This window comes from Heterodontus francisci, chromosome 6, assembly GCF_036365525.1.
Source record: "Heterodontus francisci isolate sHetFra1 chromosome 6, sHetFra1.hap1, whole genome shotgun sequence".
NCBI lineage: Eukaryota > Metazoa > Chordata > Chondrichthyes > Heterodontiformes > Heterodontidae > Heterodontus > Heterodontus francisci.
In genome coordinates this window covers 16,843,103-16,867,739 of record NC_090376.1, presented here as the reverse complement: position 1 = coordinate 16,867,739, position 24,637 = coordinate 16,843,103, and positions in this window count along the sequence as shown.

Below are 24,637 nucleotides of genomic sequence, written 5' to 3'. Positions count from 1 at the left end.
ATCTGAATTTGCCACAAATTACTCTTCCAAAATGTCAATATCACTGGCCTCTCCATCTTTCCATCTGGAAGAATAGCATTCCTCACTCCCCACTCCTCACCTTGAATGGGTTGAAAACAATGCTCTTCCTGATATAGAATTATCACTGATATCTATTACAAGCAAAGCCATCTTCCACCATAGCAATAGATCAGGTGAACATCCGAGTGAAGGAAAGACTGGAGTTCTGCAGTATGAAGTCCGGCAAGAGCATAACTTGAAGGGAGGGGAGTGAAACAGTGAAAAAAATGGAAGGCGGAGAGTGTGTTTGTCACTCAAAGAAATGAGAGAGGAAAGTTCAGAAGGGGATCTACCATCACGGTATTGATAAAACAGAAAGGGATAAGAAAGATTGCGATGGAAAGCGAGTTCAAGGTTGGAAGTGAGAATGGGATTGGCTATCGGATAAGAAACTGTTTTTTATATCTTAGTAAAAGAGTACAAGAATGTTGTAGGAGGATTCACCCCAAACATGGGAGCAACATTGAAGTTTTAAATGGACTTATGCGTGATAGGGAGTTCAGAATTGCTGATGGGATGAGCAGTGCTTGACAATAAAGAGATTGGAACAACTTGAGCAATGGATTGTCATTTGGGAACAGAGGAGATAGTGATGGCAAGAATTGTGATAAATATAGAAGGGCAAATGGTGGAGTCACCAAATGTATAAGTGGTGGGAGCTGTTGGTTAGACCTTCCAGAGATATGAAGAAACTATGGAATACATTTTCAGCAAATCAACCAGGTGTAAAACTAGTGCATTTATGTAGCGCCTTTAACATAGTAGAATGTCCCAAGGCACTACATAGACATGAGCCAGATAAGGAGATATTAGGACAGGTGATCAAAAGCTTGTTCAAAAAGGTAGGTTTTAAGGAGTGTGTTAAAGAAGGAGAGCGGGGTAGAGAGGTGGAAAGGTTTAGAGAGGGAATTCCAGAGCTTAGAACTGTAGGATTTGTATTCTGGAAGGATGAGTTTAAATGCGCCAACAGACTTCCATCATCCAAATCATGACAGGATGTTAAATGGACCATGCATGGGTATTTTAAACAGGATGGCAAAGTGTATTGCTAAATGTTTTTACTATGCTTGGAGGATGAAATTATGTGATCGGTTGTACGATTGTAATGAGATCTGTATCAGAAAATTACATTACAAGGATTCTCACTGTAACATTTCTTCCAGCAGAAAGCATTTCCCTTTGGCTAACATGTTAACTGTTACAACAGGCCTCTGGCCCTGATGGTGTCCGACCCATGCTGTTGTCTGGCAGCTTGAAAATTCAGGCCTAGACCACAATCATCACCTTGCCTGCACTACTGTCCTTCTCTTCGGCCATGGCACACTTTCTGGAATTTTGCTTTTAGAATCATAATGACACAGCACTGAAGTAGGCCATTCAGCCCAACATGCTTGTGTCAGCTCTTTGAAAAAACTATCCAATCAATCCCACCCTCTGCTCTAATTCCCTTTTGAAAGTTGCTATTATACCTGCTTCAATCACCCTTTCAGGCAGTGCATTCCAGATCATAACAACTCACTGCGCAAATTATTTCCTCATGTTGCCTCTGGTGAATTATTTTCAAGGTCTTTCACAGAATTTGGCATCCAACATTTCTAAACAAGTTACCATCACGTGACCTCCCACTAGTCACCTCTCAAAAACCACTTGTCACCCAGGGGTAAAACTTGGTTTTGCAGATCGCTGATCAATGGAAATGGAGATTGGATGGTTTCTATAAAGGACTGGCTGTCAGCAACACTAGTTTTACACCTGGATGATTTGCTGAAAATGTATTCCATAGTTTCTTCATATCTCTGGAAGGTCTAACCAACAGCTCCCACCACTTATACATTTGGTGACTCCACCATTTGCCCTTCTATATTTATCACAATTCTTGCCATCACTATCTCCTCTGTTCCCAAATGACAATCCATTGCTCAAGTTGCTCCAATCTCTTTATTGTCAAACACTGCTCATCTCATCAGCAATTCTGAACTCCCTATAACGCATAAGTCCATTTAAAACTTCAATGTTGCTCCCATGTTTGGGGTGAATCCTCCTACAACATTCTTACACTCTTTTACTAAGATATAAAAAACAGTTTCTTATCCTGCAAGCTATAATTATTGTCTTCCCAGTCCAGTTTTAATGTCCAGCTTTACACATGCACACAGGGCCTCATTTTAACATCTCATCTGAAGGACATGACTCCCAATAATGTAGCAGTCCCTCATCACTGCATTATCAACTAAGTTGCTTAGAAATGTATCACCATGGGGTTTGAACTCATATCTACTGACCCAGAGGTGAGAGCACAATTAACAAAGAAAACAGATAGTCATATAAATCTTTTTCTTGCAGGCCTCCAAGGGAAAGGCAGGTGAGTGGAACTAGCTGAGTTACTCTTGCAGAGAGCTGGCACAGACACGATGGGTCGAATAGCCTCCTGTGTTGTAACTGTGCTATGAATCTATTATTCAGGAAAGTGACAGACTGCTGTCAATATTTCTGAAGGAGAGTGGGTCTATTTGGAAGGAGCTTACAAGGTACTAGCCTATCTTTGACCTCCAATTTGTCCTTTCTGATGAGATGTAACTGAATATTTTTCAAATCAGATAGAAGAGCTCAGAGTAGAACACAATTCTGAACCCAATTACCTGAATGGGCCAATTACAATTTACTTGAGAAGACAGGACTTTGGATTTAGATTTGCTTCTGGCAGAAATACATTGAATTGTGCAATGGGATGACTAATACTTGTGTGCCTATGTGCCACATTAACTGCATCACCCTTTCAACACTTGCTTTTGCACATTTTTTTCAGGCCACAGAGGACTCCTTTAACCTGTCTCTGGCATCAATATCTTGAAGGGTTTCAGTCAGAGGAAAGACTTTAGGGTTGGCTTATGGCCAACAAGGATATAGCCTCACGGTACAGTTGATGGTTGCTTTTCTCACTCAAACGAAAAGACATCAGAACACTTGCAGATTGTATCATTAAGTGGCAAATGAACATTAACATTGATGAACGTGAGGTGATGCACTTTCGTAGGAAAAATAGAAACATTTACACTTTCAAAAAAAAGTACTGAATGGGGTGGACGAGAAAAGGACTCTTGGGATACAGATGAAGAAATCATCAAAAACAGCATTATAAGTAAACAAATCAATTAAAAATGCTAACAGAACACTGGGATTTACTTCTAGGGTGATGATGATGGCAGATTCCTCTCAGGAGAAGATCATGTCTCTATGGGAGTTGGCATGATCATTGCTGACTGAAGAAGCCAATTCTTGATCCAGAGGCTCTTCTGTAGTTGGGACACAAGAACCCCTGGTTTGGAGGAGCTCTGGTATTTCCGGCAAATGGGATTCAAAAGTAGTGAAGTTATGCAAAACTCATAGGATTAGGCTGCACTTAGGCTACTCTGCATTATTCTGGTCCCCATACTCTAAAAAGAACATAGAAGCACTGGAGAAAATTCAAAGAAGGACTTACAAGAATGGTACTAGAACTGAGAGATTACAACTATCAGGAAAGACTGAATAGGTTGGGGCTTTATTTTTTACGAAAGAGGGCCAGGATTTTAGCATTTGTGTGGTGGTCCCAACATCAGGTAGAATCGTGTGGTGCTGGGACACACAGGCGGGCAGCAGGACATCCCCCTGCATTTTACCATTAGCAGCCAATTAAGGGGCTGCCGGCAAGGGAGCGTCCAATTTACAGTGGCGGGCAGGTCCTAGTACCCGCAGCTTGTACGCACCTGGGATTTTTAGACACCTGTCCAACATTCAGCCAGCTTGAACACAGAGGCAAGAAGGAGGGGATGAACAGCTGAGAAGGCAGTATAGAGATGGCGGCAGAAAGAGGAAGGGTCGCCCTACGCTTCAGTGACAGCTCCCTTGAGGCACTTGTGGAAGCTGTCCACAAAAGCAGACAGGTCCTCTTCCCAGAAGATGGGAGGAGCAGGCCAGCAAGTGTAACCATGTAGGCATGACTGAAAATGGCAGATGTCTTGAGCAACCAAGATGTCGTTGCCAGAACCTGGATGCAACGCAGGAGAAGATTTAATGACCTGCTGCAGTCTGAAAAGGTGAGTGGCTTTTACAGTCATCAGCTGAAAGCCCAGTATTAACTGAAAGGCGCCCATGAAATCTGAGGCCAAGTGGTAGACTCACGCATGGGGCAACACCAGGCATCAATGTTAACATTGAGGCATCCAGTTATTGTGCACCCAAGACTCATGCTCAGGCATGGGTGAATGCTGCATTGAGATGGCTGAATAGCCGCCTCACGATGCCATCCCAGCAGCGCGGTGCTGCATGTTTACAATGCCCCAGAGTGACCAGCACTCAGGCACCATGAGACAGTACTGACATTGCCTATGTTCATGCTTGCAGGCGAAGCACATTTAGAATGTCAGGAAGCACCAACGGACTGGAGATGGAGTTGCTTTTATTGCCATGGTGACACTGATGGAGAAAAAGGCCATGCACATCGGATGGGTCACTGCAGGGCAAGGCACGTGTAGAATGTATGGAGAGCGAGTAAAGATCTGGTTTCATCCAACATTCCCTACACCATGTCCGGCATGTGGCATCTGTGTGGGCCTTTACCGCCACTGGAAGCTCCTGACCAAGGGAAGGCAAGAGGCCTCAGTTGAAGGACTACATGCTTCACTTTAATATTTTCTCTCCACCAGGTCCAGCAGCAGATGAGAGACAGACCAGGGATGCAGCTACATTTGAAAGCTCGCAGGATGGAACGCCATGTGAAGACACTGTGTCGCTGAATTTCTGCACATCCTCCACCAGCAAGAGCACAAAAACATAAGAACACAAGAATTAGGAGCAGGAGTAGGCTATTCGGCCCTCAGGCCTGCTCCGCCATTCAATAAAATCATGACTGATCTGATTGTGGTTTCAACTCCACTTTCCTGTCTGCACCCCATAATCCTTGACTCATTTGTCGATCAAAAGTCCATCTAACTCAGACTTGAATATATTCAATGATCCAGCCTCCACTGCTTTTTGGGGAAGGGAATTCCACATACTAAAGAAAGAAAACATTTCTCCTCATCTCCGTCTTAAATGGGAGGCCCCTAATATTTAAACTAGTTTGAGTATCTGCTCAAAGGAGAAACATTCTCTCAACATCCACCCTTTCAAGTCCCCTCTGGATCTTATATGTTTCATTAAGATCACCTCCCATTCTTCGAAATTCCAATGGGTTTAGGCCCAACCTAGGGAAGGCAGTGGCGTAGTGGTATTGTCACTGGACTAGTAACCCAGAGACCCAGGGTATTGCTCTGGGGACATGAGTTTAAATCCCACCACAGCAGAAAGTGAAATTTGAAGTCAATTAATAAATCTGGAATTGAAAAGCTAGTCAAATGATGGCCAGGAAACCATTGTCGATTATTGTAAAAACCCATCTGCTTCACTAATGTCCTTTAGGGAAGGAAATCTGCTGTCCTTACCTGGTCTGGCCTTACATGTGACTCCAAACCCATAGCAATGCGGTTGACTCTTACATGCCCTCTGAAATGGCCTAGCAAGCCACTCAATGTATCTAACCGCTACAAAGTCAATAAAAAGGAATGAAACTGGACGGACCACCCGGCATCTACCTAGGCCAGAAACGACAACGGCAAACCCAGCTCTATCGACCTGCAAAGTCCTCCTTGCTAACATCTGGGGGCTTGTGCCAAAGTTGGGAGAGCTGTCTCACAGACTAGTCAAGCAACAGCCTGAGATAGTTATACTCATGGAATCATACCCCAGACACAGCCATCACCATCCCCGGGTATGTCCTGTCCCACCGGCAGGATAGACCTATCAGAGGTGGTGGCACAGTGGTATACAGTAGGGAGGGGGTTGCCCTGGGAGTCCTCACCATCAACTCTGGACCCCAGGAAGTCTCATGGCATCAGGTCAAACATGAACAAGGAAATCTCCTGCTGATTACGACCTACTGCCCTCCCTCAGCTGATGAGTCAGTACTCCTCCATGTTGAACAGCACTTGGAGGAAGCACTGAGGGTGGCAAGGGCACAGAATGCACACTGGGTAGGGGACTTCACTGTCCATCACCAAGAGTAGCTCAGTAGCACCACTACTGGCTGAGTCCTAAAGGACATAGCTGCTAGACTGGGTATGCGGCAGGTGGTGAGGGAACCAACAAGAGGCGAAAACATACTTGACCTCGTCCGCACCAATCTGCCTGCTGCAGATGCATCTGTCCATGACATTATTGGTAGGAGTGACCACTGCACAGTCCTTGTGGAGACAAAGTCCCGCCTTCACATTGAGGATACTCTCCTACATGTTGTGTGGCACTACCACTGTGCTAAATGGGATAGATTTCGAACAGATCTGGCAAAGCAAAACTGGGCATCCATGAGGCGCTGTGGGCCATCAGCAGCAGCAGAATTGTACTCAACCACAATCTGTAACCTCATGGCCCGGCATATCCCTCACTCTGCCATTACCATCAAGCCAGGAGACCAACCCTGGTTCAATCAGGAGGGCATGCCAGGAGCAGCACCAGGCATACCTCAAAATGAGGTGTCAACCTGGTGAAGCTACAACACAGGGCTAGCTGTGTAGGCAGCATGCGATAGACAGAGCTAAGCGATCCCATAACAAACGGATCAGATCTAAGCTCTGCAGTCCTGCCACATCCAGCCGTGAATGGTGGTGGACAATTAAACAACTAACAGGAGGAGGTGGCTCCACAAATATCCCCATCCTCAATGATGGGGGAGCCCAGCACATCAGTGCAAAAGATAAGGCTGAAGCATTTGCAACAATCTTCAGCCAGAAGTGCCGAGTTCATAATCCATCTCGGCCTTCTCCTGAAGTCCCCAGCATCACAGATGCCAGACTACAGCCAATTCAATTCACTCCACGTGATATCAAGAAACAACTGAAGGCACTGGATACTAAAAAGGCTATGGGCCCTGACAATATTACGGCAATAGTACTGAAGACCTGTGCTCCAGAACTTGCCGCGCCCCTAGCCAAGCTGTTCCAGTACAGCTACAACACTGGCATCTACCCTGAAATGTGGAAAATTGCCCAGGTATGTCCTGTACACAAAAAGCAGGACAGGCCCAACCCGGCCAATTACCGCCCCATCAGCCTACTCTCAACCATCAGTAAAGTGATGGAAGATGTCATCAACAGTGCCATCAAGCGGCACGTGCTTAACAATAACCTGCTCAGTGACGCTCAATTTGGGTTCTGCCAGGGCCATTCAGCTCCTAACCTAATTACAACCTTGGTTCAAACATGGACAAAAGAGCTGAACTCATGAGGTGAGGTGAGAGTGACTGCCCTTGACGTCAAGGCAGCATTTGACCGAGTATGGCATCAAGGAGCCCTAGCAAAACTGAGGTCAATGGGAATTGGGGGAAAATCCTCTGATGGTTGGAGTCATACCTAGCGCAAAGGAAGATGGTTGTGGTTGTTGGCAGTCAATCATCTGAGCTCCAGGACATCACTGCAGGAGTTCCTCAGGGTAGTGTCCTAGGCCCAACCATCTTCAGCTGCTTCATCAATGACCTTCCTTCAATCATAAGGTCAGAAGTGGGGATGTTCGCTGATGATTGCACAATGTTCAGCACTATTCACAACTCCTCAGATACTCAAGCAGTCTGTGTAAAAATGCAGCAAGACTTGGACAATATCCAGGCTTGGGCTGATAAATGGCAAGTAACATTCGCGCCACACAAGTGCCAGGCAATGACCATCTCCAACAAGAGAAAATCTAACCATCTCTCCTGGACATTCAATGGCATTACCATCGCTGAATCCCCCACTATCAACATCCTAGGGGCTACCATTGACCAGAAACTGAACTGGAGTAGCCATATATATATTGTGGCTACAAGAGCAGGCCAGAGGCTAGGAATCCTGCAGCAAGTAACTCACCTCCTGACTCCCCAAAGCCTGTCCACCATCTACAAGGCACAAGTCAGGAGTGGGATGGAATACACTCCACATGCCTGGATGGGTGCGGCTCCAACAACACTCAAGAAGCTCGACACCATCCAGGACAAAGCAGCCCGCTTGATTGGCAACCCATCTACAAACATTCACTCCCTCCACCACCGATGTGCAGCAGTGTGTACCATCTACAAGATGCACTGCAGCAACGCACCGTCTCCTTAGACAGCACCTTCCAAACCCGCAACCTCTACCAACTAGAAGGACAACGGCAGCAAGTTCCCCTCCAAGTCGCACACCAACCCGACTTGGAACTACATCGCCGTTCCTTTGCTGTCGCTGGTTCAAAATCCTGGAACTCCCTTCCTACCAGCACTGTGGGTGTACCTACCCCACATGGACTGCAGCGGTTCAAGAAGGCAGCGCACCACCACTTTCTCAAGGGCAATTAAGGATGGGCAATAAATGCTGGCCTGGCCAATGAAACACACATCCCATGAATGAATAAAAAAATAACTTGTCCAACCTTTCCTCATATGATAACTCATTCATCAAAGGAATTAGTCGAGTGAACCGTCTTTGAACTGCTTCTAATGCAGCTATGTCCTTTCAGTAAGGAGGCCAAAACTGCACATAGTGCTCCAGATGTGGTTTAACTAAGGCCCTGGACATCTGTAGCAACACTTCCCTACTTTCATACTTGATCCCCCTTGCAATAAATGAAAACATTCCATTTGCCTTCCTAATCACTTGCTGTACCTGCATACTAACTTTTTGTGAATCATGTACCAGGACACCCAGATCCCTCTGTACCACAGAATTCTGCAATTTCACTTTTCTATTCTTCCTGCCAAAGTGAACAAGTTCACTTTTTCCCACATTGTACTCCATTTGCCAAATTTTTGCCCACCGACCTAACCTATCTAAATCCCTTTGTTGATTCCTTATGTCCCCTTGACAGCTTACTTTTTTACTTATCTTTGTGTCATCAGCAAATTTGGCTACCATTCATTTGGTCCCTTCATCCAAGTCATTGATATAGATTGTACTGATCCCTGCGGCACTCCACCAATAACGGCTTGCCAACCCGAAAATGACTCATTTATTCCTACTCTCTACTTCCTGTTAGCTAAACAATCCTCTGTCCTAACATGTTACCCACTGGACCATGAGCCCTTATTTTGTGTAGTAACCTTTGATGTGGCACTTTATTGAATGCCTTTTGGAAATCCAAGTACACCACATCTACAGGTTCTCCTTTATCCACCTTGCTTGTTATTTCCTCAGAGAACTCTAATAAATTAGTCAAACACAACTTTTCTTTCACAAAACCATGATGGCTCTGCCTGATTGTATTATGATTTTCAAAATGCCCTGCTAATACCTCCTTAATAATGGATTCTGGCATTTTCTCTATGACAGATGTTAGGTTAATTGGCCTATAGTCTCTTGCTTTCTGTTTCCCTCCTTTCTTGAATAGAGGTGCCACATTTGTGATTTTTCAATCCACTGTGACCTTTTCAGAATCTAGGAAATTTTGGAAGATCACAACCAATCCATCTACTATCTTTGCAGCCACTTCTTTTAAGATCCTAGGATGCAAGCTATCAGGTCCAGGGGAGTTGTCAGACTTTAGTTCGAATAGTTTTCCAAGTACCTTTTCCCTAGTGATTGTGGTTGTTTTAAATTCCTCCCTCCTTTTTTCCTTTTGATTTTCAAATATTCTTGGGATGCCTTCTGTGTCTTTGACAGTGAAGAGAGACACAAAATACTTGTTCAACACTTCCGCCATTAAAAACAGTGTGTGTGCCTTTAAGACTCCGTCAAAAACAGTGTATCTCTAAGGGAGAGAAAGTTCTGGAATTCCTAAGGCACAGTGTGCCAGCAGCTGCATTTTGTTACCCTGGGCAACAGCAGGAGAGAGCGGTCACATGGTATAATGTTTCCACTTGACGTGTGAGTGGAACAGGCAAAAATCGGTTTGAAACAGACTGACCAGCAAAGCGTACTGAAGAGAAAGGAGATTTTTATTCTATCTTAGCAGAAATTCTACAAGGAGCTACAGGCCATATTAATCCCCGAAGGAAAGAAAAAGCCATTTCTTTTAAGAGACCGTTTGTATTGCTGAACTCCTTGTCTTTGGATACTGTTGGGGGGGATGGCCTATCAGGGGAAAACAGCAGCAGCCAGAGCAGTGGCACCACGGCTGGCACTGCTGTTCAGCAGGGAGGGACAAAGCGCAGAAGAGCAATAGTTATAGGGGACTCGATGGTCAGGGGCACAGATAGGTGCTTCTGTGGACGTGAAAGAGACTCCAGGATGGTATGTTGCCTTCCTGGTGCCAGGGTCAAGGATGTCTCTGAACGGACAGGGGGCATTCTGAAGGGGGAGGGTGAACAGCCAGAGGTTGTGGTACACATCGGTACCAATGACATAGGCAGGAAGAGTGATGAGGTCCTGCAGGGGGAGTTTAGGGAGTTAGGTAGAAAGTTAAAAAACAGGACCTCGAGGGTTGTAATCTCTGGATTACTCCCTGTGCCATGTGCCAGTGAGGCTAGAAATAGGAAGATAGTGCAGCTAAACACGTGGCTGAGCAGCTGGTGTAGAAGTGAGGGTTTCAGATATCTGGACCATTGGGCTCTCTTCAGGGACAGATGGGACCTGTACAAGAAGGACGGGTTGCATCTAAACTGGAGGGGCACTAATATCCTGGCTGCAAGGTTTGCTAGCGTCACTCGGGAGGGTTTAAACTAGTGTGGCAGGGGCTGGGAACCAGAGCAGTAGGACAGCTAGTGAAATAAATGAGGAAGACATAGTAAATAAGGCCAGTAGGACTAAGGGGAAGAGCAGGCAGGGAGATGTTGCTGAGCACAGCGGGACTGGTGGTCTGAAGTGCATTTGTTTCAATGCGAGAAGTATAACAGGTAAGGCAGATGAACTTAGAGCTTGGATTAGTACTTGGAAATATGATGTTGTTGCTATTACAGAGACTGGTTGAGGGAAGGGCAGGATTGGCAGCTAAATGTTCCAGGCTTTAGGAGCTTCAGGCGGGATAGAGGGGGATGTAAAAGGGAGTTGCATTACTGGTTAAGGAGAATATCACAGCTGTACTGCGGGAGGACACCTCAGAGGGGTCATGCAGCGAGGCAATATGGGTGGAGCTCAGGAATAGGAAGGGTGCAGTCACGATGTTGGGGGTTTACTACAGGCCTCCCAACAGCCAGCAGGAGGTAGAGGAGCAGATATGTAGACAGATTTTGGAAAGATGTAAAGGTAACAGGGTTGTAGTGGTGGGTGATTTTAATGTCCCCTATATTGACTGGGACTCACTTAATGCTTGGATGGGGCAGAATTTGTGAGGAGCATCCAGGAGGGCTTCTTGAAACAGTATGTAGATAATCCAACTAGGGATGGGGCCATTCTGGACCTGGTATTGGGGAATGAGCCCGGCCAGGTGGTCGAAGTTTCAGTGGGGGAGCATTTCGGGAGCAGTGACCATAATTCCATAAGTTTTAAGGTACTTGTGGATAAGGATAGGAGTAGTCCTCGGGTGAAGGTGCTAAATTGGGGGAAGGCTAATTATAACAATATTAGGCAGGAACTGAAGAATTTAGATTGGGGGCGGTTGTTTGAGGGTAAATCAACATCTGACATGTGGGAGTCTTTCAAACGTCAGTTGATTAGAATCCAGGACCAGCATGTTCCTGTGAGGAAGAAAGACAAGTTTGGCAAGTTTCGGGAAGCTTGGATAACGCGGGATATTGTGAGCCTAGTCAAAAAGAAAAAGGAAGCATTTGTAAGGGCTGGAAAGCTAGGAACAGATGAAGCAGTTGAGGAATATAAAGACAGTAGAAAGGAACTTAAGCAAGGAGTTAGGAGAGCTAAAAGGGGTCATGAAAAGTCATTGGCAAACAGGATTAAGGAAAATCCCAAGGCTTTTTATATGTATATAAAGAGCAAGAGGGTAACCAGGGAAAGGGTTGGCCCACTCAAGGACAGAGGAGGGAATCTATGTGTGGAGCCAGAGGAAATGGGTGAGGTAATTAATGAGTACTTTGCATCAGTATTCACCAAAGAGAAGGACTTGGTGGATGATGAGCCTAGGGAGGGGAGTGTAGATAGTCTCGGTCATGTCGTTATCAAAATGGAGGAGGTGTTGGGCGTCTTGCAAAGCATTAAGGTAGATAAGTCCCCAGGGCCTGATGGGATCTACCCCAGAATACTGAGGGAGGCAAGGGAAGCAATTGCTGGGGCCTTGACAGAAATCTTTGCATCCTCATTGGCTACAGGTGAGGTCCCAGAGGACTGGAGAATAGCCAATGATGTTCCTTTGTTTAAGAAGGGTAGCTAGGATAATCCAGGAAATTATAGGCCTAACATCAGTGGTAGGGAAATTATTAGAGAGGATTCTTCGGGACAGGATTTACTCCCACTTGGAAACAAACAAACTTATTAGCAAGAGACAGCATGGTTTTGTGAAGGGGAGGTCGTGTCTTACTAATTTAATTGAGTTTTTTGAGGAAGTGACGAAGATGATTGATGAAGGAAGGGCAGTGGATGTTATCTATATGGACTTTAGTAAAGCCTTTGACAAGGTCCCGCAATGCAGACTGGTACAAAAGGTGAAGTCACACGGGATCAGAGGTGAGCTGGCAAGATGGATACAGAACTGGCTTGGTCATAGAAGACAGAGTGTAGCAGTGGAAGGGTGTTTTTCTGAATGGAGGGATGTGACTAGTGGTGTTCCGCAGGGATCAGTGCTGGGACCTTTGCTGTTTGTCGCTTATATAAATGTTTTGGAGGAAAATGTAGCTCGTCTGATTAGTAAGTTTGTGGACGACACAAAGGTTGGTGGAGTTGCGGATAATGATGAGGATTGTCAGAGGATACAGCAGGATATAGATCGGTTGGAGACTTGGGCAGAGAAATGGCAGATGGAGTTTAATCCGGACATATGTGAGGTAATGCATTTTGGAAGGTCTAATGCAGATGGGAGGTATACAGTAAATGGCATAACCTTTAGGAGTATTGACAGGCAGAGAGATCTGGGCATACAGGTCCACAGGTCACTGAAAGTGGCAACGCAGGTGGATAAGGTAGTCAAGAAGGCATTCGGCATGCTTGCCTTCATTGGTCGGGGCATAGAGTATAAAAATTGGCAAGTCATGTTGCAGCTGTACAGAACCTTAATTAGGCCACACTTAGAATATTGCATGCAATTCTGGTCGCCACACTACCAGAAGGACGTGGAGGCTTTGGAGAGGGTACAGAGGAGGTTTTCCAGGATGTTGCCTGGTCTGGAGGGCTTTAGCTATGAGGAGAGGTTGGAAAAACTCTGACTGTTTTCACTGGAACGACGGAGGTGGAGGGGCGACATGATAGAGGTTTACAAAGTTATGAGCGGCATGGACAGAGTGGATAGTCAGAAGCGTTTTCCCAGGGTGGAAGAGTCAGTTACTGGGGGACATAGGTTTAAGGTGCGAGGGGCAAAGTTTAGTGGGGATGTGAGAAGGCAAGTTTTTTACACAGAGGGTGGTGAGTGCCTGGAACTTGCTGCCAGGGGAGGTGGTGGAAGCAGATACGATAGTGACGTTTAAGAGACAGCTTGACAAATACATGAGTAGGATGGGAATAGAGGGATATGGGACCCGGAAGTGCAGAAGGTGTTAGTTTAGGCAGGCATCAAGATCAGCGCAGGCTTGGAGGGCCGAATGGCCTGTTCCTGTGCTGTACTGTTCTTTGTTCTTTGTTTTGTTCTTTACTTCCAAGCCATAAAGTATTTGCTTCAAGTTTGAATCTCTCTGGACTGATTGAGTTTGCTTGAATTTGAAGTAAATTTTCAACTGAGATACTGTCAGTTTAAAAATTCAAGTTGACTTACTCGGTGCTCATCGTTCAAAGAACTGTTTAATGCTTACTGCAGCCGAAGCGTGGAATGCCTATTAAGAATCGACTACTGCATCAAATTTACGTGCAGACTTCAAGTGGCCTTTGACTATTTCCACATTAGAATTCCTCATCCACCAGGAGCGTAAATCCACAAAGACTTACTTGTTTTATTTATTCTTAAGAGATAGCTAATTTTTTAAAAACACCGCTTTTTAAAAAAATGGTTAACAACTGTTATTTTTGAGTGTATGTGTGTGAATGGGGGAGTTGGATTAAAATAAGAAGTTTTCAGGTCTTTAGACATAGGTTTATCTTAATAGTGTTTAAGATTTAGTTTTTAATGAATTGTTAATTTGTTGTTGTCTAAAGATACCTGGGTTGGTCTGTTTTATTCCTGGAGTTACTCGAGTGTTCGATTTTGCTGTTTTCTAGTTGGGTGGAAAGCTTTAAATAATGTGCTGCGACCTGTGGAGTGACGGGTCTGAATTGACAGTGCGCTGCTCCCACCGTGGTTGTGACAAGGTTCAATCACTTCATCAGAATTGACAGCTCACTTTAAGTGTGATTCACCTTTGGTAGATTTCTGCCTGAGGTAAATGAAGAAATTAGAAACAAGGAAACATCATACAATCATCCAGACCATCTTGTCATTTCGGTCTGCTAACTCAATTGATACAAAGCATTATTTATCTCTTAATCCGAAGTCACATTCCTCTTTCCCCTGCTAAATCAAGAATCTGGCAATCTGTTGTTCTGTTTCATATATTGACCATTCACTAGTGAAGCTGCTTAATGTATGCTTAACCCTTGGAATCATAACCACCCTCCATCTTCCTATTGTGGTTTTGCAAAAGGTGCATCCACTGGACATCTCTTCAATGTCTGAAAATCAGGGATCCTTAGTGGAAATGTTCTTCTGTGTGCTTTTCTTTGTGGTTATTGTTTCATTGGGTAAACGCACAGAGAAATTGCTCCCTGTTAGCCATTTTTTTTACAAAGTGTACAAAGGTGAACACAGATGGAGTAGGCCATTCAGCCCATCCATCCACAGAAACCTTGCCCCCATTCACCCACCCCCACCCAACCCTTCACAGTTTCATGCTACTTTGCTCAATTTCAGCTGTGGCTCAGTTGGTAGCATTCTTGTCTTTGTGTCCAAAAGGTTGTGGGTTCAAATCTACTCTAAGATGTGAGTATGATAGTCATTGCTGACATTCTAGTGCTGTGCTATTGGTGGTGCTATCTTTCAGAAAAGACCTTAAACTAAGGCCCTCTTAGAGGGTGTAAAATATCCAATAATACTATGTTAAACATGAGTAGAGGAGCTATTCCTGACCAATCAACGAAAATCTCTAAAAACAGACTATCTGGTTACTATCCCATTGCTGTCTGTGGGTGTTGTGTTTCCTACAATGCAACAGTGACAACACTTCATTGGTTAGGAAGTGTTTTGGAACATCTGGTGATTGTGAAGGGTGCTACATAAAAATAAAGGCTTTCTTTTCATTTTTTAAATGATTACTGAGTTTTTCCTTGCATTATCCACTCTAAAAGATCATTCCAGATTTTAATCAATCCTCAGGTCCTGAAAGGCACTATATCAATACAATTATCTGGCTTTTTTCTTTCCATTTAATCCTTTCAGTAAATGTCAACTGTTGCACCAAAACCAATGAGCAAGATGACCATGTAAAATTGGTTCTCTTGCGTCACCAGGATGCAAACAACGTGCTAGGGACACCATGGGGATAATTCACGGGTTGCACAGAACACAAAGTCATGACGGTGGGGATGGACTCTGGCACCAGAGCTATGGTGAGTCTGAGCTTGGATGAGGGGGAGGAGAGGACGGGCCAAGCGGTGATTGGCAGCGGCTCACCACTTGGAATGAGGAACCAGAAGGAACACGAGTCACCACAGATAGGCAAATAAAAGATTGTTTTTTAAACTTGCCAACCCCCAGTGTTTCCTTTAAGTATCGTTGGTTTAACCTGCTGTATGTTTGAGAGAACGTACCAATTTCAGGAAGTGCAGGAAGTGGACCGAAATAAGCATTCGGATCATTGCCAATGCAATACAGGGGCCTGGATGACGAACCAATATGGCACCTGACGCAAACCTGGTGCAGACTGAGGGTGTATATTCAAGGCAGAAAACAGGTGCTGTGCAATCCAATTTCTGGGCTACTATGACTTAAAACTCTTGTATGTGCTGTGCATGCAATTGGATAGGACACTTATTGTGTATCCTTTCACAGCTACAGGACATCCCAAAACATGTGGGGTGCATTCCCTGCCCTTCTTTGAAAATAACCCAATAGAGTCTTTTACATTTGCCTGAGACGGAAGAAGGGTCCTCAACTTAAAGTCTCGTCTAAAAGACTGCACCCCCAGCAGTGCAGCACTCTCTCAGGACTGCACTAGAGCATGAGCCTTGATTGTGTCTTCAAGTCTTTGGAGCTGGTCTTGAATCCATGACCTTTGACTTGGAAGTGAGAATTCTATCAACTGAGCCAAGGCTGAACAGTCAATTAAGTACTTTTTGAAGTATAGACACCATTGTAATGTAGGAAAGTTCTCAAAGGCCAGAGCATGTCTTTCCAGCATCCTCTGTTTTATACATAGACAGTGCATTCTGGGAAGAAAGCCAGGAAATTGGCCCTTCTTGGTATCTAAACTTAATTTGAATACATTTTAAGGCCTTATGAGGCTCTCAAACATTTTGTGCAACATTTGTTAGCCCCAATTGCTATTGGTTGGAAAATTACACTCCTAGAATTAGGCAATAATCCAGCCTGAGCTCTACTCACCTGATTTCCTGACTCTTGCTTACCCGATTAGTGCTGGAATGACCAGTGAAGCCAAATCAAAAATGCATCCTTTTTTTAAACGTCACACTCTTAAAAATATCTTGTCGCCAAAGGCTTTGCTATGTCACTGTACCAACTCTGACATCCAAACCACAGACAGATTTTAGGATGGACATCTAAACACATCAGAACAACAACTCTGACACTGTTAGTTGTGGAGAACTGGAATAAATCTGAAATGGTCCAGTTACATTTGGAAAATGAGGTTGAATCCCGTCCAACTCAGTAATAATGTAAGCTTGCCTGTCCACCCTTCATTCCAGACTAGCTGCCTTGGGCTTATCCACTCATGACCCACGTTGCAAAAGTGACAGTTTTGGCCTGAAATAAAGAACAATGTAACATCTGCTGAATAGCCACTGTACCAGAGGCCAGCTGGCAGATCGAATTATGGACCTGAATTATCCATTCAGCTGTTTAACTTTAGTGTTAGCCACTAACATAATCTGAAGATGACCATTTTAGAACTGCATCCTTCAACAGCTATTTACCATTTTGCTTTTATGGCCATCTTCACATGTGTCAAGGGACTTCTAACTCCTAAAAAGCTTATTACTATATCCCAGAAAATACCAGTGGCATTCTATAAAGCATCAGTGAGACCATGGGTGAAATTTTAATGCATTCAGAACCCATCCACCTGAATAGAGTTCAAATCACTCTGTGTCAACTGTGGTTCAGTAGCACTCTTGCCACTGCATCAGAAGATTGTAGGTTCAAAACCCATTCCAGATCTTCAGCACAAAATTCAAGGCTGATGCCCCCAGTGCAGTACTGAGGGATGCTGCACTGTCTGAGGTGCCTCCTTTCAAATGACATGTTAAACCATGGCCCTATTTGCTCCCTCAGGTGGCAGTAAAAGAACCCATGTACTATCTTGAAAAGCTGCGAGAGATATCCCTGGTGTCCTGGCCAATATTTATCCCTTAAGCAACATCACAAAGCAGATTATCTGGTCATTATCACATTGCTGTTTGTGGGAGCTTGCTGTGTGCAAATTGGCTGCGGAGTTTCCTACTTTACAGCAGTAGCTACACTTTAAAAAAAACTTTTAATTGGCTGCAAAGCACTTTGGGATGTCCAGAGGTTGTGAAAGGTGTAGAAAAGTGCTTCCTCATTTTCCCCTGCACCTTTTGCACAAAACTTTCAATCTGTGTCCCCTAATCCTAGAGGGATTCTCTCCTAGAGAGAGAGAGAGAGCGTGGGGAGAGAGATCGAGGTCTTTCCTGACAGATGGAAATCTATCCAGAATACTCTGCATCGCTACATCAAGTATGCAGAGAGAGATTGACTACTTATGCAAGCAGGAACAATGCCAGGTATGCCACTAAATCAGTTTTCAATAGAAGAAAGTCAGTCAATAAATGAGTCTTCTCATTTCAAGCTTCTTCACAAAAATGCACATTTGTTGTTGTTTTTATTAGTAAGATAAATTTTTAATGCCTTTATCTTTTGAAATTTGCTCACCAGCCCCCTGGGCAGGCAAAAATCGTAATGCGGCCCTCTGCCCGAAAAGTTTGGACAACCGTGGTGTAAGGCTTTCTTCATTAAATTCGAAGGAGATGTTACATTTGCTTGAACAGTTTTGTCCCTCCCCTTATGCCACAATTCAGAAGGAGAAAGAATGTGTGAAGAGTAAACATCTACTGTGAAATTCGGGTTGAACATTGTGATTTCTTTTAACTTCTTCAACTTTTCCTGTGGGGTTAAGGCAGCAAATCAGCAGCCTCTCCAGCAGCCAAGCTAAAGGCTACTCACAGTACAAGCTGCTGCCAGAACCACTCAGCATCATCCAAAAAAAACTGTTCTCCCCATGGACCTGGCAATCAGTATTCATAAGCCTCACAGCTCCACTTGTGTTAATGTTTAATGGGTTTCTAATGTTATCCTCCTTACAGCAACAGTCCCTCAAGAATGAGGCAGCTAAAGTCTTCAGTGTAGACTCATCAGATCTGGCAGTGGACAGTTTAGGAGGCTAGATATGACCCAAAACATTTCAAGTGAGCTTCTAATTGCATGTGACTTTTGGATAATGTGCCGTTAGCCAGAGAATGCTCTTTGACAGAGTCAACTTCCATTCTGATGATATTCTGTTTTACCCGAGTGATACCATAGCAGCAAAAAGCCTCTGCAAGGAAATCAAAATGCAACTGGATAGGCAACTCAAGGGGGTCGAGGGAGATATGGAAAGAGGGAAAAGCCTGATTTTCCAAAGAGCTGCAGAAGGAGAGTGTAAAGCTCTGATTTTAGCTTATGAATGAAAGTCCTGTGGTAGAGGCTTGAAAAAGTTACATCCTGTTGAATGATGTGTAACTGGGTTTTTAACGGAGTACTGAGTTCATAATTACTGCTGAATAGCCTCACTGGTGTTAGAGTATCTGGAAGTCCTCCAGTATATTCACTAGTTGCTCATTATGATAAGTGCTTAATTAGAAAATGTATTGATTAGAATACTGCTACCCTGCAATCCCAAGAATACCTATACACAGGTATATGATTTGTTTTACCTATGTATCAACCTAAGAAACGGTTATCCCTTGCAGACACAGATAACTGTAGGAAAGTGAGCGTAGTACAAGAAGTGGAACAATTAAGAGTAGCGGCTAAGCTAAATTAAAAGAACAGCAGAAATAAGAACAGAACAACAAGAGAGGCAGCTATGTTCCCATGAGAATGTAGTCTAGGCACCTCAAATGAAATGTGGTAAAGCTCTCCTGTATGCACTTTAAGAATTCTGCCCCCTTTAAGCCTTTTGCACTAAGACTATCCCAGTTGATGTTGGGAAAGTTGAAATCTCCTAAATATTGTCACCCAGTTATTTTTACACCTCTTTGAGATTTGCCTACATATCAGCTCCTCTATCTCTCCCTGACTGTTTGGAGACCTGTAGTACACTCCCAGCTAAGTGATTGCCCCCTTGTTTTTAAGTTCTACCCATATGGCCTCATTTGAGGAACATCTAAGATATCAGCCCTCCTTACTGCAGTCATCCACCAGCATCCTCCTACCCCTGTGTAGGGGCCCGAACAACCCCACTGCCTTGTGGGTGTCTCGGGAGAGACCAAGGCTAAGGGAGTAAACCCTAACAGAAAATCCGGAGCGGAACCCCGTAGGCGGTCATGTGTCACCTTTGGCATGTTTCCAGCAGTTCCTGCAGCCATACCGGTGCCAAACGTCGTGCTCTGCACTCCTTTGGACCCCACCAGAAAGGTCGAGAGGGAGGTTTTGATGCTTGGGCAACTCTCAACCTCCATACATTCGCCCAGGCATGCACCATGGAGAGGTCACTCCATAGTCGCCTCACAGCGACCGAAACAACACGGAAGGCAGCAGTTACAGGTTATAAGTCCAGCTCAATTGGCGAAGAGATTGGGCACCACGGGTTGCCTTTGTCAGTGGGAGAGGTCATCGCACCTCACTGGACAGCCCCCGGTCAGTAAGGTTCTGTCCCGCCACAGTCCACTTGCTTCAATGGGTGCTTGGAGCTCAGGGTCATTGCCCGAAAAGTGGACTGCAACACCGCACCAAACAACATGAAAAAAGGAAAGAAGGCACCAGCCCTTCGCTTTGCAAGCTGGAACGTCAGAACTATGTGTCCTGGCCTGTCGGAAGACCTTACACAAATCAACGATTCTTGGAAGACCGCCATCATTAACAACGAGCTCAGTAGACTCAATGTAGACATTTCAGCACTTCAGGAGACACGCCTTCCTGCGAGTGGATCTCTAAGAGAGCAAGACTACACCTTCTTCTGGCAGGGCAGGGATCCTGAAGAACCAAGACAGCATGGAGTGGGCTTCACCATCAGAAACTCGTTGCTCAGCATGATAGAACCTCCTTCAAATGGCTCGGAACGCAGACTGTCCATCCGACTGCTCACCACCTTTGGTCCAGTACACCTACTCAGCATCTATGCTCCAACACTCTGCTTCTCACCTGAAGCTAAAGACCAGTTCTACGAGGAACTCCATAATATCATTAGTAACATCTCCAACACCTGTTCCTGCTGGGGGACTTTAATGCCAGGGTTGGGGCCGACCATGACTCATGGCCCTCCTGCCTTGGGCGCTATGGCGTTGGAAGGATGAATGAGAATGGACAGAGACTGCTTGAGATGTGTACCTATCATAACCTTTGCATCACCAACTCGTTCTTTCACACTAAACCCGGTCATCAGGTTTCATGGAGGCACACAAGATCACGTCGTTGGCACCAGCTAGACCTCATTGTCACAAGGCGAGCCTCCTTAAACAGTGTTCAAGTCACACGCAGCTTCCACAGTGCGGACTGCGACACTGACCACTCCCTGGTGTGCAGCAAGGTTAGACTCAGACCAAAGAAGCTGCATCACTCCAAGCAGAAGGGCCACCGGGGCATCAACACGAGCAGAATTTCTGATCCACAGCTGTTACAAAAATTTCTAAATTCACTTGTAACAGCCCTTCAAAACACTCCCACAGGGGATGCTGAGACCAAGTGGGCCCACATCAGAGACGCCATCTATGAGTCAGCTTTGACCACCTATGGCAAATGTGTGAAGAGAAATGCAGACTGGTTTCAATCTCATTTTGAAGAGCTGGAACCTGTCATAGCCGCTAAGCGCATTGCACTGTTGAAATACAAGAAAGCCCCCAGCGATTTAACATCCGCAGCACTTAAAGCAGCCAGAAGCGCTGCACAAAGAACAGCCAGGCGCTGCGCAAACGACTACTGACAATACCTATGCAGTCATATTCAGCTGGCCTCAGACACTGGAAACATCAGAGGAATGTATGATGGCATGAAGAGAGCTTTTGGGCCAAACATCAAGAAGATCGCCCCCCTCAAATCTAAATCAGGGGACACAATCACTGACCAACGCAAGCAAATGGACCGCTGGGTTGAGCACTACCTAGAACTGTACTCCAGGGAGAATGTTGTCACTGAGACCGCCCTCAATGCAGCCCAGTCTCTGCCAGTCATGGATGAGCTGGACGTACAGCCAACAAAATCAGAACTCAGTGATGCCGTTGATTTTCTAGCCAGCGGAAAAGCCCCTGGGAAGGACAGCATTACCCCTGAAATAATCAAGAGTGCCAAGCCTGCTATACTCTCAGCATTCCATGAACTGCTTTGCCTGTGCTGGGACGAGGAAGCAGTACCTCAGGACAAGGGCGACACAGTGGCGCAGTGGGTAGCACCGCAGCCTCACAGCTCCAGCGACACGGGTTCAATTCTGGGTACTGCCTGTGTGGAGTTTGCAAGTTCTCCCTGTGTCTGTGTGGGTTTCTCCAGGTGCTACGGTTTCCTCCCACAAGCCAAAAAGACTTGCAGGTTGGTAGGTAAATTGGCCATTATAAATTTCCCCTAGTAAAGGTAAGTGGTAGGGAAATATAGGGACAGGTGGGGATGTGGTAGGAATATGGGATTAGTGTAGGATTAGTATAAATGGGTGGTTGATGGTCGGCACAGACTCGGTGGGCCGAAGGGCCTGTTTCAGTGCTGTATCTCTAAACTAAACTAAACTAAGCGCGATGCCAATATCATCTCCCTCTATAAATACAAAGGTGACTTCGGTGACTGCAACAACTACTGTGGAATCTCCCTGCTCAGCATAGTGAGGAGAGTCTTTGCTCGAGTCGCTTTAAACAGGCTCCTGAAGCTGGCTGAGCGCGTCTACCCTGAGGCACAGTGTGGCTTTCGTGCAGAGAGATCGACCATTGACATGCTGTTCTCCCTTCGTCAGATACAGGAGAAATGCCACGAACAACAGATGCCCCTCTACATTGCTTTTATTGATCTCACCAAAGCCTTTGACGTGGTCTCTTCAGACTACTAGAAAAGATCGGATGTCCACCAAAGCTACTAAGTATCATCACCTCATTCCATGACAATATGAAAGGCACAATTCAGCATCGCGGCACCTCATCAGACCCCTTTCCTATACTGAGTGGTGTGAAACAGGGCTGTGTTCTCGCCCCCACACTGTTTGGGATTTTCTTCTCCCTGCTACTCTCACATGCGTTCAAGTCTTCAGAAGAAGCAATTTTCCTCCATACAAGATGAGGGAGCAGGTTGTTCAAACTTGACTGTCTAAGAGCGAAGACCAAAGTACAGAAAGTCCTCATCAGGGAACTCCTCTTTGCTGACGATGCTGCTTTAACATCTCACACTAAAGAGTGTCTGCAGAGTCTCATCGACAGGTTTGCGGCTGCCGGCAACAAATTTGGCCTAACCATCAAGAAAACGAACATCATGGGACAGGATGTAAGAAATGCTCCATCCATCAATATCGGCGACCACGCTCTGGAAGTGGTTCAAGAGTTCACCTACCTAGGCTCAACTATCACCAGTAACCTGTCTCTAGATGCAGAAATCAACAAGCGCATGGGAAAGGCTTCCACTGCTGTGTCCAGACTGGCCAAGAGAGTGTGGGAAAATGGCGCACTGACACGGAACACAAACGTCCGAGTGTATCAAGCCTGTGTCCTCAGTACCTTGCTCTACGGCAGCGAGGCCTGGACAAAGTATGTCAGCCAAGAGCGACGTTTCAATTCATTCTATCTTCGCTGCCTCCGGAGAATCCTTGGAATCAGGTGGCAGGACCGTATCTCCAACACAGAAGTCCTCGAGGCGGCCAACATCCCCAGCTTATACACACTAATGAGTCAGCGGCGCTTGAGATGGCTTGGTCATGTGAGCCGCATGGAAGATGGCAGGATCCCCAAAGACACATTGTACAGCAAGCTCGCCACTGGTATCAGACCCATCGGCCGTCCATGTTTCCGCTTTAAAGACGTCTGCAAACGCGACATGAAATTCTGTGACATTGATCACAAGTCGTGGGAGTCAGTTGCCAGCGTTCGCCAGAGCTGGCGGACAGCCATAAAGGCGGGGCTAAAGTGTGGCGAGTCAAAGAGACTTAGCAGTTGGCAGGAAAAAAGACAGAAGCGCAAAGGGAGAGCCAACTGTGTAACAGCCCCGACAAACAATTTTTTCTGCAGCACCTGTGGAAGAGTCTGTCACTCTAATATTGACCTTTATAGCCACTCCAGGCGCTGCTCCACAAACCACTGACCACCTCCAGGCGCTTACCCATTGTCTCTCGAGACAAGGAGGCCAAAGAAGAACTGCAGTAATTGACTCCTTGATCAACAGTGCAATGCCACCTCCTCTTTTACACCCTCCCCTGTCACGCCTGAAGATTCTTTACCCTGGAATATTGAGCTGCCAGTCCTGCCCTTCCCTCAACCATGTCTCTGTGATAGCAATAAAATCATATTCCCATGTGTTAATCAACACCCTCAGTTCATCTGCCTTACTAGTAAGACGTCTTGCGTTAAAATAGATGCTATCCAGCCTTGCAACATTCACTTGTGTCTTAACAGGTCTATATTTGCTCTTCCTTCCATATTGACTCGGTTTCTCTTCCATATTTGACTGTGCATCACCCCCTACTGTACCTCCACTCTGTATCCCATCCACTGCCAAATTAGTTTAAACCACCCCCCCCCCCTCCCCCCTCCCAAACAGCAGTAGCAAACTTCCCAGCAAGGATGTTGGTCCCATTCCAGTTCAGGTGCAACCCGTCCAACTTGCACAGGTCCCACCTTTGCCAGAAACAGACCCAGTGATCCAGGTAACTAAAGCCCTCCAACCTGCAACATCTCCTCAGCCACACATTGATATGCTCTATCCTCCTATTCCTCACTCACTAGCACATTGCACCGGGCGTAATCCAGAGATTACAACCTTTGAGGTCCTGCTTTTTAGTCTGCTACCTAGCTCCCTAAATTCTTGTTGCAGGACCTCATCCCCCTTTCTACCTATGTCGTTGGTACCAATGTGTACCACGACCTCTGACTGTTCACCCTCCCCCTTCAGAATATCCTGCAGCCGCTCTGTGACA